General features: G+C 37.4%; 1 pseudogene; it reads right to left on the bottom strand.

Moving 5' to 3' along the window:
• Window positions 1–275: 275 nt before the first annotated feature.
• The window catches only part of LOC105299367, a 78,260-nt pseudogene continuing 67,632 nt past the window's right edge, over window positions 276–10,903 (bottom strand).

The following is a 10,903-nucleotide window of genomic DNA, read 5'->3' as shown; positions in this document are numbered from 1 at the left end:
GCAAACTAGTCTATAATGACAGAGAGCAGATTGGTGGTTGCCTGGGCATGGTGGGGACAGAAGAAGCAGAAGGGGAGGGAGGAGTTACAAAGGGGCGTGAGCAAACCTTTGAGGGTGTTGGCTACATTCATTATCTTGATAGTGGTGATGGTTTCATGGGTGTATACATATGTCACAACTTATCAAATTATATGCTTTAAAGACATACAGCTTATTATATGTAAATTTTACTTCAATAAAGCTGTTAACAAAATCAATAAAGGAGCTTTGTGAGCTCAGACTTGATCTGCCTCTTTGAATTCCAACTGTTGGTGGAGACACAAAATGACGGTCATAACAACCTGGAATTTTGACTTTGGGAAATGATCAAGAAAGACAACCTGGGATGAAAAAAAAACATTGCTGAGTCTCATGAAGACTTTTGAAGAGGTCGAAAGTGTTCCTTTTCTCTGCATTTAATTAACATAGAAGGCTTGGGGGTCATAAAATATTGGAGCAGGTCAGAGTGGGGGTTGAGACTCTTGGAAGAAATACACTCTAGTTTCTTTCAGAGAAGGAAATGAATCCAAGAGAAATAAAAGGACTTGCCTTAGGTCACACAGCTTACAGAACTAAGGATGAAAAGTGAGTCCTCTGAAGCTTACTCTAATACCGAGTTTTTAGGGGTTTTTTTTTGGTTTGTTTGTTTTATTTGTTTATCTAGCTATCCTAAACCTTTGAGTAATTGTTAACCTAGATACTCTATGAAAACAAAGAGTAAGATAATACCTATAGGACACTGAGTTCCTTCATGGCCATGTGGATAGAAGGGAACACCATTATCTCTATCTTCATATTTTCAGTCCCCAAACCCTCTTAAATAGACAATACTCCTTGTAGGGTAGTAAGGTCCTCCTAACTACTCTCAGAGTCTAGGTAACTTGAAACCAATACTTTGATGTGAATTCCTTATAGGTATGTCAGTTCTGCTATTATGCTTGTCTTGAAAACACAAATTTGTTCCAATGTGATTGATATATTAGGAAACAATATGAGCATAATGAAAATATACCTTTGCCTATGTGAGATCTTACGAGCAAGAAACACTAGATGAAAGCAGAAAACTGCACCTAGCTGAACTGAGCTGCCTGGGAATACACAAAATGTGCATGCACATGCATGTGCATGCCTGCACACATACACACACCTCAAATATGGACCAGCTACCTCAGATCACGGCGCGTGTTATGAGCTGAGCCCATTCACAACTGGAATTACAAAGTATTACTATTTTTCCTCTGATTTTAGATAACTTAGCTTCCTACAACCTTATAATAAGCTATAACCCTTCCAATGCTCACTTCTTCAAACAAATTTCAAGTCTTTTTATGGTAAAGTGTCATATTTATTGTATTATTTATGAATTTCCTTTTTTTTTTTTTTGACTTGAAAGCTGTTTATTAACTGACCAGATTATAAAAATAATGCCTTTGGTTCATCCTTCTAACAAGTCTGTTGATTTTGTCTTCCTTGTTGCCAGCATCTCCACCTTCTACAAAATGCCTGGTCTTTTTCTTCATTCCACCTTGTGGAGAAGATAATTTGAAGGGCCACAGGAAATTGTTTGCTTCTTTGAAGCATTTCTCAGTAGTACAGGTCTCACAAACCAGATCCTCCATTCAGATAATACCCTATTTCCCAAGAAATCTAGCAATCAAAGTGTTATCTGTCAGGACAATTAGCTTCTTGTTGATTTTGCTTTTACTGTACTTGTAGATCAATTCATTTACTGATTTCATGTTTGGGTGCCCCCATGCTGACTGAAGCCACTTTGGGTTTAACAAAAGTGTCACTGAAATGCTGACACAGGCGAAGAAGCTGCAACACTTTTTGGATCTTTGGGCTCACATTGTTGATACTTCTGATCTTGAAGACAAATTTCATTTGGGTTCCACAGTTACTAGAAGTTTCCTGCTTTTCTTGCCATCTTCACCATTCAAATCTCACTTCTGTACACATGTCTGTTTTCCTTATTATGGCACTTAGCCTTTTCATGGATAAGCCTCCTCCTTGCCTTTTGAAGCATTTTGGGGGCAACCTTGTTTCTCAGGTGCTTGATCTTTACTTTACCTCTGCAAAATTCCTTTGCTTTTTCTTAACGGTTTCTGGCACAGCAGGAAACTTCTTTTTTCATCTCTTCTATATCCTCCACAGTTTCAGCCAGAAAAGAGACTACTTATGAATTTCTTAACCATTTAACATGTATGAAATTGTGCTAGCATTTGTATTAGGTTCCTATATCTTTTTTTAGTGTTTCTCTGATGAAGTTTCTGAGTGTTGTCTCTCTAATCCCATCTTTTCTCTTAAGTTCTGTGGTTTTTATTGCACTATTGTGTACAGCATGGTGATTTTTATGAAGTCATATGTCACGTTATAGCAGAACTGTATCAGGAGTGTAAGGCAGACCCATGAAAGACTAATCTTGGTCCAATAGCTGTGCACGCATGTGCGTGTGCACGCACGCACACACATCCACACACAGATTTAAATACTACTTATTTAAATACTACTAGGCACATGTCCTGTCATATGTTTATTTCAGGGTTGATGGGAGAAAAAAGTATCTTTTTCAGAGTCAACCCATGCAATGGTTCTTAGTTGCAGGAGATGAGTCCTTTGTTCCTTCTGACCAGTGACTGTATCTTAAATGGGATGGAGACCATTAGCACTGGTCAACCAGTGCTAAGCAAAGACAAGCATTAAATCAGCTCACATACAATGGATCAGGCTGAGCAATGACCCAACCTCATACCATCTTAGGTGCTGGAAACAGCATAGGTCAAAGTATGTTCCATCTCAGCCTGCATCAGAATTACATGGGGGAACTAAGTAGAATGAAGATTCCTGGGCCCTACCCCAGATCTGCCAAATTAAAATCTCTAGGATCAGGACCAAGGAATTGGCATTTGACAGGTACTCAGTTATCCTTAGGCACCCAGAACTTTGACAACCTGAACTAGAATGTCTACCTGAATTGCAGCAAGACACACAATGCAGAGCCAGGTTCCTAGATAGTCGATATACAGCCTAACCACTTTTTACCTAAAACAGCTAGCTCCTACTTTGTTTTATATACCATTATTGTCCAATTACAATGGCTTTTGTCTGATTTTAGACCATTATTGTTGAGGATCTGTTATGGATACCACATGTTGACCTATTGTGAGGAATAGGGAGTTGAGAGAAAAAAAGGAAAGTGCCAGAGAGGGGTTTGACAGATTAGAGAGTGTTGCTCAGTAGCTGCTTCATTGAGTTCATATCTCATCTGTCTGTCAAAAACTTTTTAGAACTATCTTTTTAGAACTTTGAATTAGATTATCTGATCTGTTCTAAAACAAAGACAGGACATCTGTAGCTTCCCAATGAATAATTTCTCTCTTCTATAATCTAGACACTGATTAACTGGCACTAAACTCTGTGTTTGGGTACAAGATGGTCTGGGAACAAAACAGCAGTTAAAAATTGCAGAGATATTATGATTGCATTAAAGCAATATTATTTTTCTGAAGAAGATAACCATTATTATAATGTACTGTACAACGATGTCTTTTAAACATCAGCAAATGTTCATGTGACATTTAATACATCTTTCACTTTGGAAAGTATTTTATTATGATTCAAGTCACAGGTAAAATAATGAAAGATCTTAACTCTCTCCTAATAGTGCCAAACACATATTACAAAATAATGCTAGTACTTAGTATGCTAAGAAGAAAAAAGCAAGTTCTATCTTCTAGTATGTATGCGCAAGAGGACATCATAATCTAAGATGTGTTTTTGAAGTAAACAATGAAGAAAATGGACATAAAAGTGCAGAACTAAAATAGATTTGCTTTGTCTCTTTTGAAATTATTGAAGCAAGGACTACCAAGATGAAATGTATTATGCATGTTTTGTAAAATGGTATCATGCATCTATCAGAGAATCAATGTAAGAATTAGCTAAGTAATAGAAACCTCCATTCCCAGAAGTTATGCTGACAATTCATCTTGCCCATCCTTTCTAAACAAGACTTTACTGCTCAAGAAGTCTCACTTTCTGATGGGCATGACAAGTGTCAAGCTTGGTGAAATATTTAGGAGTAAAATGTCATACCTACAGCTTAATTTTAAAGGTTATAAATATATATAATGTCCAGATGGAATAAAAAGCAAATATGGCAAAATATTAACCATTGTTGAATCTAAGAAGAAGGTATATGAGTGTTCATTAAACTATTCTTTCAACTTTTCTGAATGCTTGACTATTCCATAATATAAATTTGTAGGGAAAAAAATGAATGCACAATTTAGCCACTTAAGGTCAATGAAAATATTTAGTCACTCCAGAACCCCTGAAATCATACCCAAGCCTGTGAGTACTATTTAGAGTGTAATTCTCATTTTACGGCTTAGCGCGACACTCCTCTAAAATTATGGCTGAAGAAGAAGGAAGTGAAACCCGAAACTGCCCTACCCACTGTAAGTCTTTTGATACTGAGTATATTCCCCTCCAGAAGTATGACTTGTATATTAAAAGTTACAATGCTTTTCTACCTTTAGGCTCATTCTCATAAAATTATCCCTCCTTCTACAGTTGACTAGAAACTGAATTTTCATAGTGTGGAGAGCAAAATGAGGAGCCTCTGCAGAGAAGAGATTTTATATAAGTCTTCAAGCCAATGAGATTGTAAAGAGAAAAAGATTTCTAAATAGACTTGAGTCCATGAGTAAAATTTAATTTATCAAAAAAAAAAATGATAAGGTGGATTTATTCATGAAGTGAAATTATGGAATCAGAATTTTCTCCTGGAAGAGTCACAGATGTTTATATGTGTATGTGCTTATATATTATGTATATGTTATGTACATTTGCTTCAGAAACTTGAAGCAACTAATCCATCACAGATTCTCTCCCTGTCATCATCTTTATTCTCCAGTCCCCATTACTTCTGTCTCAACTTTTCATACTTGATGTGTGGCTTTGGGCAAAGGACCACATCTCATCTGCAGAATGAGGAGGATGGCTAAAGTATCTTACAGTCCTCCTGGATCCCATATCGACCTCATTTACACTTGCAAGTGAATTTTCTTGTTTTCTCTCCTCACCCCCTGGGAACCCAACCAGCTTCATGACCTCTCCTATCAATAATGTAAATCTCCCTTTCTCTGAAACAAGAACAATATTATTCTCTCTCCTTCTGTTTCTCCCTCGCTTTCTTTTCCCTACCAACTTCCACTTCTGTTAAGTCCAACAAATGACCACTTTTTGAGTTTCTAATATTAGCCATTAGGCTATCGGGCCTACTAACCCTTCATAGCTGGCTTTCTTCTGCACCTGCTGGACCCCTTATGGTTCTACATTTTATAAGAATCGAAAGATTCTTAAAACATACTTAGTAAATACTAGTTTGCATTCTCTTAGGAATGCAAGTTCATGGCAGGTGGCGCATCTAATGTGGTTAGCTGGGCTTAGCTACATTTTCTATTGAGTAGCATATAGACCCATGATTTCCCAGATACCAAATGATTCCATCTACCTCATCATGAGCATCTGCTTCTAAATGCATGGTTAATATTATGACCAGACAGACACAGGAACACCCGTGTATAGTTTCCTAAAGTACTTTCAGGCTGACAGGTATTGTGTATGCTCGTCTGCTGCTACTATTATTAGAAGCACTTCATACTGACTAAGCTGTTGTTGAGGATGAAGTGGATTAAGACTTACGAAGTCTGGGCGGTAAGCTTATGACACACGGCTTTTGGGGCAGGTTGGGTGGTGTACAGTTTTATTCAGCACCACACCTCAAATGATGAGCAGGGCAGTCTGTATCAACAGCACTTTCTAAAAAGCAGCAAGGCAATTCAAATGTTTGAATGACTTATGCAAATTGACCTTCCATCAACTAAGCAGATGAATCACCTTGTCTCTTTGTGCTTCTGTTTCTCCAAGAAGTTCAAGGGCAAAAACACCTCCCTCTTACTTGTCTTGTGAGGTTGTTTTGAGGATTGCAGGTAATGCTGGCCAAGTGCTTAGAACTGACATATATGGTAGAGTACAAACATAAATGTAATACCAAATTGCAGTGGACAGTCATTCCTAGGCCCTTCTGTTGATAGACAGAGGTATGTCAGTTACATTGTTTTTTTAATGCAAATGTCTTTATATGATGATCTAATTAGTAACTAGGGAGCCATTAGATACAAAGCACTCAACTAAGCTGCGATGTGGCTGCCCTTCAAGCAGAGTCCTAGAGATAGGGGCAGGGCAGAGAGAGCAAGTGCCCTTGAAATGTGCGTGCAGGATATAGTATTCTTTCATGAACCACCTCTGTCCTGAGTGTCCTGAGAGAGCCAACAAATAGGTATAGAAGATTCTGTCATGTTCCAGCAGAGATGTTTGATGAAAGACTATTGAATTAAGTCAGAAGCAGTGTGCATCTGCCAGCCATTCTCTGTAGATCTGACCTATGGACCCTATAAACACCCGTGTGAAGAAAGAGCATCATTGAGGGCAAAAGGCAAATCCAAGTGAGATCTCTGAGCAGATCTTGCTTCTTCAGAGAATACTTAGAATAAACTACAAAATAACAAAATTGAGCCTGTAGAAAAATACCAAGAACAAGAGAAGGAGATTCATCCTCAAACTCAAATAATTTGCAGGCCCCTGAAAAGATTTCCTACGGGAATCAGAAAAAAAAAAAAAAAGTTTGGAAAGTTTTACCTTCCAGAAGAATGCAAAGTAACTGACGTTTTGAAACAGATTCAGAAAAGCGTAGGATGAACTAAGATGGAAAGAAAATGGAATGATAGGAAAGGGAGGTGAGTGAGGTGAACTCTGAAATGATGAATTAAAATCTATAATGGAGACAATAAAGAATTAGCAATGTGATGTCACTTTTCTTGAGGGCAGTTTAACAACATGTATTATTATCCTTAAATATGAACATGGCCTTTTGCCTAAAAATTCTATTTCTAAAAAATGTAAGGAATAGTTTGCAAAGATATATATAGAATGTGAATAGGGGCTTTTTATAGTAGAAAAATGTGTCCCCTAATAGGGAATTACTTAAATAAATTATAGTATTGATATATCATAATGTTAAAATTAATAATAAATATAATGATAGCTACATTTATTTAGCACAGAAAGATACTTATTTAACACATGCTATATTAAATAATAAAATAAAGCAGCTTACAAAATAATACATAGAGTAAAATCATAATTCATTTTTTTAAAAAAGTATGTGTGTGAAGCACAGAAAAGAAATCTGGTAAGATTGTATTGTTAATGTTTGCTGCATAACAAACCACACTAAAACTTAGTGGCTTTAAACAACCATTTCTTTAGTGCATGATTTTGCGGAGCAACAATTTGAGCTGGGTTCAGCTGAGCAATTCTTCTGGCCTTGGGCTCCCTCATGCATCTATGGTCAGCGGCCTGTTGGCTGGAAACTATCTAGTCTAAGATGGTCTCAGACAGACAATTCATCTCTGCTCTTCCTGGTCTCTCATTCCCATGGAAACTAGTCTGGGTTTGACCATGTGTACCTCCCAGGGTTCTGAGAACTAGAGTAAATCCTAAAATGAGAGCTGGCATGTTACTTTTGCCACATTCTGTTGGCCAAAGTAAATCACAAGGAAAGCTCAGATGTAAGGGGAAGGAAAACAGACTCCACCTCTTTACATTAAGGAGCTGCCAAGTCACATTGCAAAGAGATGTGGATACAGGGAAGAAAATAATTGTGGCAATTTTTGCATACAATCTACCACAAGGATATACTAATATGTAGTGGTACATATTTAGGACATGAAATTACAGGTGATTTTGACTTTATTCTTTATATTTTTCTATACTAGCAACATTGTTTTACAATAAGTATGTATTACTTTTGTTACCAAAATCGAGTTGCTATTTCCATATTAAAATTTTACTAAAAGTTTTTAATGGCATTGCAAAATGATCATGATATAACCTTGAGTGAAAGAGCAAGAAATGAAAGTATAAAGTATATACAACACATATTCTAAAATTTAAAATGCACAGAGAAAAGTCTAGCAGGAATTATCAAAATGTTAACAATGGTACCACTGGCTGTGGAGTTATTGGTATTTTTATATTTTACTAAGCCTCCCAAATTTTATACAGTTATAAGAAATTAATTAGAAAAGAAAGCATAGAACTGAAAAATAAAAATTTAAAATGCCATTTAAAAGAAGGCTAAACATTAATGTCTAAATGACATTCTGTAACCAACAGTAATAGTGTCACACACTGAGAATGATTAACTCAGTTCTCTACACCTGAAATATAATGATAGAAACATCATTTTTGCTGAAAAATAATGATGAACTTGTTTGTCTACTTATACAGAACCATTCAGAAAAATGTCAGTTACATGAATTTGAAGAAAATTATACTGCAAGTTCCACATGCTCCAACGCAATTTAGTAAAAATCCTATATTTTGGAGTTTGGGGTGCTGTCTAGATAATATTAAAGCTTCTGTTATATTGGTTATATCTATGTCCAATTAATTGTGACTCCAAATGCAGGAGTGATTAACTGATTCCCTCTAACCTCCCAAAGCAAGGCCAGACAAGTGCGAGGAAGAGGGAGTGAACGGCCCCTTAAATGTCGCACCTAGGCCTCTCTCTTGCTTCACTCTCATCCTGGACTAGCCTTAGAAAGCCAGTCTCCGTCTTCTTTATCAGAATAGAAATACTCTCCATTTATGGCTCTTATGTTAGTGGTACTGACAGTGTCTTAGCTCAGGTGCACAGAAAAAAGAACAACCTGAAGCCCAGGGCTTACGTGTAGGTAATTTACTAAGGAATGTAGACCCAGAAAACAGGAGCGAGGTTCCACGATAGTGAAGCAGGGAAGAAGAAGGAGCCAATGTGAAGAGAATTTATCAAGCTGGCCACCAGTAAGTACAACCAATAACTCAAAATCATGAGATCTTGCCCTTGAGAAGCCACATAAATGGCATCTCAGCATCATCTTGGGGAAGGAAGAGGAAAAAAAAGAGAATTTATCCGTAAGTTCCCATATTTCATTGGTCAAGATTTCTCCCCATGAGGCATTAATTCTGCCACACTGCCAGGGTACACTTCTGCAGTACTACTCATAGATCCAGACAAGAAGTACCTCTGTCCTGGGCTTAATGCTTTTGACCTGCCCTGAACACCACAGTCACTGCATATCATAAACACAAACACACACACAATTAGAGAGCATTTCTGCCATGTGGCATCCTACCATCAGCACTGGCACAGCACAACCTCTAACCCTAAACATCTGCTTCTGTTCAGGCCCTAAGGGAATACTTCTTTACATGATTTGCCCTATGTGTGTCCTCAAAGCAGGAGGCAACTGTGTCAAATGCTATGAAGATATGTGGGTAGTTCGACTGCCCACATTGGAGGCTAATATCTTTTTAGAATTCGGGACAGATCTGAACAGCAGAAGTGCTTAGGTTAGAAAAAAGATAAATTTGTTAACTTGTCAAAAGAGAGCAGAAAGACAATAGAGTCTTCTGTAGTAAAACATTTCCCAACACTGCCAAGCATTCTTGTTTTCCTTTGTGTTCCAATACATGGTTCTGGAGAAACTGACAAATTAATGTTGTATTCACAACAATTGCATATGGCGGCAGAGGAACATTTTGTAACATTAAACTAGTTGTTTTATTCTTAAATTTATATTGTCCTTGAGATCCAAACCACCTTCTATATTTTGCTTTGTGAGGCAGTTACTGGGTCTTTGCAAACTACACTTCTACTTTCCACCAATAGAGAATGCTACAGGGAGACTGCAAGGCAGGAGAAGGAAGGGACTTGATCCTCCTTCCTGTTTGCTAGGTGTTCCTATGGCATCACCTCCATAATAGCCTTTCAGCTTGGCAGTGACAGCTGGTTCATGCCCAGTTTTTATCGTGGTCCCAGAACCAGTATCCTGGCATCCATTGGCCAGGCAACTCTCCCTGTTCAAAAGTCTCCATCCTAGTTCAGCAGTGGCCTCCTCCAAGCTTCCAGTTCCTTTGCTCTCCCAGGCCTAGGCATGGTAGCGTCTATAGATACTATCTTCATGTTACCTTCATGACCCCTTTTCAGTTTTTTAGCCCTCCGATACTCAATTCCTTAAGTTTTTGCTGTTAAAATAACTGGTGTTATTTTTGTTTTCCTAAATGGCCCTGACTGATATAACAGGTCTGAATGTAGTAAGCAGGAAGCATAACAATGCTCTTCACAGTGCAACTAAGTGATGGACACTTAGTGCTGGAATGTGAATTCTTTATTTTTACTAATGTATTTAATTAAACTTGCAAAAAACTGAAGTGCAAGTTTATTTAAATACTTTGGGTTTAATTTTTTATATTAATGAATTCTAATTTGTACTGGACCTTTTACCTTCAATAATCTTGAAAATTTTTTTAAAATATTTTATTTTTAAATCAATGTGTTAGAATCTGAGAGATGGGGAGAGAGGGAGGGAAAGGGAGAGGGAGAGAGGGAGGGAGAGAAGACAGAGAGAGAGAGAAACTGGCTGATGTGATTGTGGGGGCTGGCAAATCTGAAATCTATAGGACGGGCTAGCACAAACTGGAAGCTCTTGGGCAGAAACTGATGCTGTAAACTTGAGGCAGAATTTCTAGTCTGGAAAACTTCAGTTTTTGCTCTTAAGGCCTTTCAACTGATAATGTGAGACCCACTCACATTACTGAGGGTAATCTATGTTTAAAGTCAACTGATTAGATATTAACCACATCTATAAAGTATCTTTACCACAATGCCAAGATTAGTGTGATTGAATAACTGGGTAATATAGACTAACCAGTTTGACACATCAAACTAACCATCATTTTTATATGTAAAATA

Source organism: Pteropus vampyrus, unplaced genomic scaffold (genome assembly GCF_000151845.1).
Source record: "Pteropus vampyrus isolate Shadow unplaced genomic scaffold, Pvam_2.0 Scaffold181, whole genome shotgun sequence".
Classification (NCBI taxonomy): domain Eukaryota; kingdom Metazoa; phylum Chordata; class Mammalia; order Chiroptera; family Pteropodidae; genus Pteropus; species Pteropus vampyrus.
Note: the sequence above shows the minus strand (reverse complement) of the source record. Positions and strands in the feature narration are given on the sequence as shown.